The sequence below is a fragment of the Palaemon carinicauda genome, chromosome 42 (genome assembly GCF_036898095.1).
Source record: "Palaemon carinicauda isolate YSFRI2023 chromosome 42, ASM3689809v2, whole genome shotgun sequence".
NCBI lineage: Eukaryota > Metazoa > Arthropoda > Malacostraca > Decapoda > Palaemonidae > Palaemon > Palaemon carinicauda.
In genome coordinates this window covers 23,679,454-23,685,453 of record NC_090766.1, presented here as the reverse complement: position 1 = coordinate 23,685,453, position 6,000 = coordinate 23,679,454, and positions in this window count along the sequence as shown.

Here is a 6,000-nt window from a genome sequence, read left to right as displayed (position 1 = left end):
CTGTGAAGTCATATCTTGTGCAGGCTCTACCTGGTCAAATCTCCGGGGAAAGAAGAGAAAAGAGAAGACAAGGGGAAAAGGGAAAACGAACCTGTGTCATTTTGGTCTTGATACCCGCGATTATACCTGGGGCTTTGGCCGTTAAATCGCTTGGAGCGCGGAGATGACTGTCCCAATAGAGAACCCGTCTAGAGACTTCCTCGAATATTCCTTGAGGTAGTGGGTTGTGAATGCAGATTGATTCGACCAGGTGCCTGCTCTGAGGATCTGCGCTACTGCCATGTTTCTCTCAAAGGCAAGAGAGGTACTTATACCCCTAATGTCATGTGGTATGGGATTACCTGGTAGGGGAAGACCGGCACTACTATAGGCCTTGATGATCACCTGTCTAAGCCAAAAGGAGATGGTATTCTTAGAGACCGGCTTTCTCACCGTGCCCGTGGAGACGAAGAGGTTCTTGATACCAGGCCGGAGACTGGCAGTCCTCTCCAGATATTTCCTTACAGCTCTGACTGGACACAACTTCAAACCTTCCGGATTACCTAACCGAGGAATTGCTGGAATAGTGAACCCCTCGAATTTTGGATCCCAGACAGCTGGATTCAGTGTTTTAGCCACAAATGAAGGAACGAACTTGAAGGAGATCTCACACCAACCTCTTGTATGCGAGACTTCGTAGGATCTCGCCCACTCTCTTCGCTGAAGCCAAAGCCAACAAGAAGACCGTCTTGAGAGTGAGATTTCTATCTACTATGTCCTTCAAAGGTTCAAATGGTGGCTCACTCAGCATTTTCAGAACTCTAGCCACATCCCATTGCGGCACCCAGGAGCCATGGGGAGGACAGGTTTGCTCAAAGCTCCTGATGAGCATAGAGATGTGCCTAGAGGAACCCAGATCAATGCCTTTCAGGAGGAAAACTTGGCCTAACGCTGCACGGACTCCCTTGATGGCTGGAATTGACATGCCCACCACGTCCCTGAGGTGTACGAGGAAATCTGCAATGTCCGGAATCGAGGCTCTTAAGGGCTTGATGTTTCTAGAGGCACACCATTTCGTGAAAATGGTCCATTTTGCCTGGTATACCGCTGCCGATGAATGCCTCAGATAAGGAGACATTCTTTCAGCTGCTCCTGCCGAATAACCTTCTTTCCTCAGTAGCCGCTGGATAACCTCCACGCGTGAAGGCGCAGAGATCGGGGATTGGCTGCCTCAGGAGATCTGGTCTGTCTGGCAGAGACCACGGGGGAAGGCACGCTAGCTCTTTTAGATCCGCGAACCATTCCCTCTCCAGCCACCAAGGCGCTACCAAAGTCATCCTTAGGTTGTGAGCTGTCCTTACTCCGTTAAGCACTTGCCTGATCAATGCGAAGGGAGGGAAGGCATATACGTCGAGATTGTCCCACCTGTGTTGAAAGGCGTCTTCCAATGCCGCCTTTGGGTCTGGGACAGGAGAACAGAATACGGGGAGTTGTGCGTTCAGTCTGGTTGCGAAGAGGTCCATCACCGGCGAACCCCACATTTGGATGATGAGTCTTGCTACTTCTGGGTGAAGGGACCATTCGGTCCCCACCACCTGGCCCATTCTGCTGAGTCTATCGGCTAGGACATTCCTCTTTCCCGGAATGAATCTTGCTGTTATTACGACTTGCTCTGACTCGGCCCAATCCAGAATCTCCAACGTGAGATCACACAACTCCTTCAATTTTAGACCGCCTTGCTTCTTTATGTAGGCTACCACTGTGGCGTTGTCGCACATTAACGCCACTGTGTTTCCCTTTGGAAGACCGACGAACTGAAGGCACGCTTTCTGAACAGCCCTCATCTCCAGGACGTTGATAGGCTGAGTCTTTTCCACCTCCGTCCAAGAGCCCCTTGCTGACTTCCCGAGAAGGTGAGCTCCCCATCCTTCCTTGGTGGCGTCCGTGAAGAGGAGCATCTCCAGGGGGTCCGCTGCGAAGGACATCCCCTTGAGGGTGTTTGTCCAGTCCCGCCACCACTCCAGGGATTGCCTTGTCTCTGGAAGAACAGGAACTATTTCGTAGCGAGAATCTACTTGGTTCCAGAGTCCCTTCAGGTTCCATTGGATGTTCCCGAGTTTCATTCTCCCTTGGGGAACCAGTTTCTCCAATGATACTAGATGGCCTATCAATCTCTGCCAATCCTTCGCTCTCCTGGGCTGTCCTGATAGGAAGGGACGGAGGACCTGGTCCAGGTTGTTCAGCCTTTCCTCTGATGGAAAGACTCTCACTAGTCGGGAGTCTAGAACCATCCCCAAGTACGTCATCCTGGTGGAGGGAGACAGGTGCGACTTCTCCAGGTTGATGGTGATACCCAGAACTTTGCAGAATTGCAGTAGCTTCGAGCCTTGCTCCTTCAAAACTGCCTCTGAGGAAGAAAGGAGCAACCAGTCGTCCAGGTAGCGAATCAGACGAATTCCTCGTTCGTGAGCCCATACGGAGACAGTCATGAAGATTCTCGTGAAAATTTGGGGCGCTGTTGACAGGCCGAAGCAAAGAGCCTTGAATTGCAAGATCTGGGTACCCCACTTCACCCGAAGGTACTTTCTGCTGGAGGGGTGAACAGGGATCTGGAAATAGGCGTCCTTGAGATCTATGGATATCATGAAGTCTCCTTCTCTCAAAGACTCCAGGACCGACATCGGGGTGTCCATCTTGAAGTCGGTCTTGCACACAAACTTGTTGAGGGCCGACAGATCTATGACTGGTCTCCAACCTCCCCTCGCTTTCTCCACCAGGAAGAGACGGCTGTAGAACCCTGGACCCGGTTGTAGAACCGTTTCCATTGCCCCTTTCGTTAACATAGTGGAGACTTCTTCTTGCAAGGCTTCCCTCTTCAAGGGGTCCTTGGGGGCTAACCACTCCGCCTGACTTGCTGGGATAAGAGGTGGTGGATCTGCCAGGAACGGAAGCCTGTACCCCTCTTTCAACACTGTTACCGTCCAGGGTTCTGCTCCGTGATTCTTCCATGCTTGCCAAAATTGTTAGGGGAGGCTTGAGACGTCAACGGTCCATCAGATGGAGGTCTTCTGTAAGTGGGCCTCCTCATGGCGTGAGGTCTGGGAATGCTCACTTCCTTCCGTTTCAGAAGTTTCTCAACCACCTCTTCTGTCTGCTTCAGGGGAAAAAGTCCGTCACCCCACACGGAAAGGTTCCTCAAAGTCCTCGCCTCCCTGTCCGGCATACGCCTGGACAATTTACTCAAGACTGTGTCTCTTCTTCGCAGGACCCAGTTGGCGGATAACGCTAGAAACTGAAACGTTAGGAACTTCAAGGCCCGCCCCCCGGAGCTGATAAGTTCCTTCAACAGTGCTTGATTGGACGGCACTGCAGGGTCGGGGGAAGCCTGGATGCCTACTAGTGTCGAGGCCCACCAGTCTAACCAAGAGGCGACGTTGACAAGGTCCTTGGACATCTCCTCCATCATCGTCGCCTCCGATTGAGAAAAACAGATAGGGGCTGAAGAAGCTCTGTCCTCCGAAGCCCCCTGATCTAAAACTTCTAGGGAGTCTTCCAATTTGCTGGCTCCCTGTCGGCTGTCCTTCCATCCAATAATACTTGCTTTGGGACTTCAACCCCTGGAGTAACTTGGAGGAACTCTGAGCTTTGGAACCTTCAGCGTTTCGTGCCACAACCTTGTCTATGTGAGCACGGCCAAGCCTCACATCTCTGGCCACAGGTAGGGCTAAGGAGGGCTTCTGTTGAACGGGTTCCCCCATTAGCCTATTAAGGCTAGACCGCCAGGCATCCTCGTCGGAAGGAACTGGCTCCTCAATCCTGTGGTGCTTTCGTATCAGACCAATAACCCTCCTATAAGCGGAGTCCTCCGCTGGCGCGGCTTCATTGTCGCCGTCCGCGCCCTCCGTCTGAGGTTGAGGAACCATACCGACGGGGCCCTCCGCACTAGGCTGTGGTCTGAGGATGGGCATTGCGGAGGGAGCGAGAACCTCCGTCCTCCGTTTGTCTTTCTTCAAGGGGAGCAAGGCTTTTTGTGGGCTTGCCCGACGGAGGAAGCCGTCACTTTATATCGCTCGGTCGAGCTAACTCGACGAGGCTGCCCGTCCGAAAAGGCGACTCCCTCCGCTGGGCGGGTGGAGTCGCCTGTTTCGAGGCCTTACGTCTGTCCGAAGAGCACCTTGGGTCTTTGCGAGAGTCAACTCTATGGCTGGTGGAGGCCCTTCTAGGAGAACTGTCTCCGAGAAGCCAACCCGCAGTGCTCAGGAGAGTAGTAAAGTCCGCGAGCTTACTGCGGGGAACAAGGACCCATTGCTCCTTCGGCGAACTGCTCCTCCTGGCTTTCCTCCTCGGGGACCTTGATCACTTCCTCCCATGTCGTGACCTAGAACGGGACCTCGAGGGGGAGCGCCGCCTCCTGGACCTGTCCCTCTTTCGACGGTGTCTTCTCCACGCCTCTTCCTCCGACAAAAACGATGAGCCTGCCGCCGAAGACTCCGACGACTCCTCGTAACAGATCCGAGGGGCGGGCGCAGCCGGTTTCACAATTTCCTGTGTTCCAGATGTCGAAGGCTGAAGGAAGACGTCGGGAACCGCCGATAGAGGGGCTGGGAGAGAGGTCGGACGATCTACATTCTGGAACCAGGACCCAAGGCCGTCCTCCCCCATCAAAGGCGACCTACAGGGAGTTCTCGGGGGCCCCCATCCGAGGGGATCTTCCAACGGCAAATCTTCTTTTCCTGGGGCTCCTTCAGCTGCGGAGGTGCCTGAAACATAAATCCAAGAAGCTGGTGAAGAAACAGGGATATCTTTATTCCACATAGGGTCGTCCGAAGAGACGTGCCCCCCAAGCACAAGGGCATCGTCTTGCGGACCCTCACTAAGTAAACCTTCAGGGCCCCCACTTGCCTGTAAAAGATCAGCAACCCCAGAATCCCGAAGACACGACTCCTGGGGAAGAACCATTGGTTTCTTCCCCGCAACGGACTTACTTCGTCCCCTACTCTGGGTAGTGGATGAAGAAGGTTCCCTGTCAGACTTCTCTCCAGTAGACGTCGCGGGCGAAGAAATGCTAGTCTTCGTGGGCGAACGTTTAGATGACTTCTTCTTCTTCGTTCTAAACCTCACCCACTGCACCTCACTCCACGACACACACTCCGGACACGTGTCCGAAGGAGAGCAAACTCTACCCCTGCACGAAGAGCAAAGGGAGTGCGGGTCCACCTCAGGCTTAGATAAGAACGCACCACACGATTTTCCAGCCTTAGGCCCAGGACAACGGCGATGATGCTCCATACCGCACTAGCACAATACCGCAAGACACAGGAACGCAGCGGAAAAGGATAACAAGGGCAAGTAAACACTTTAAAAACACAAGGGAAAGCACAAGGGAAAACAAGTGAACACGCGAGAGCACAAGGGAAAGTACAGCGTACCACGTGGGAACACACGGGACACAAGAGTCGGGGACACAAAGGATCGCACTGAGATAAGGAGAGCGTCGAGATGATATCACAACGCGACCAGAGAACTTACTGAGGGTCGAGACCCAAGCTAGCATGTGGCCTGACTCGGGGTTAGCCACAGGGCACGTATCCTTCTGCCCGAGGTGATCCTCACAGAAAACGGAAGTAGGGTAAACTACACAAAAAAACTCTGGTCGGTTGAGAGGAGATTCCAGGTACCTCCTAAGAAAGTAGTTCGAGGTAAGTCTCTGTGTTGGAACAAATTAATATTATGGTTTCCCAGGTTAAAAAAATTCCAATGTAGACTTTTAGAGTATTCATAGATGTCCTTGTTTCTTTTTCCTTCTGCCTTCTTTTCCTTTGCATTGAATTTGCAGCAACTGGTTTTCACTGATTGCATTGGCATCTTTTTATATACAATCTCATCACACACTCAGTTTGACCAATTACCGTTCTCTCTTTGTGAACTTTTACATCTTCTGCTACCTTTCCCCCTTTTGTTGTGTGATAAAATAAGCTTTTTTTTTTTTTCTTTTTTTTTTTTTGGACATCAGGCTACACA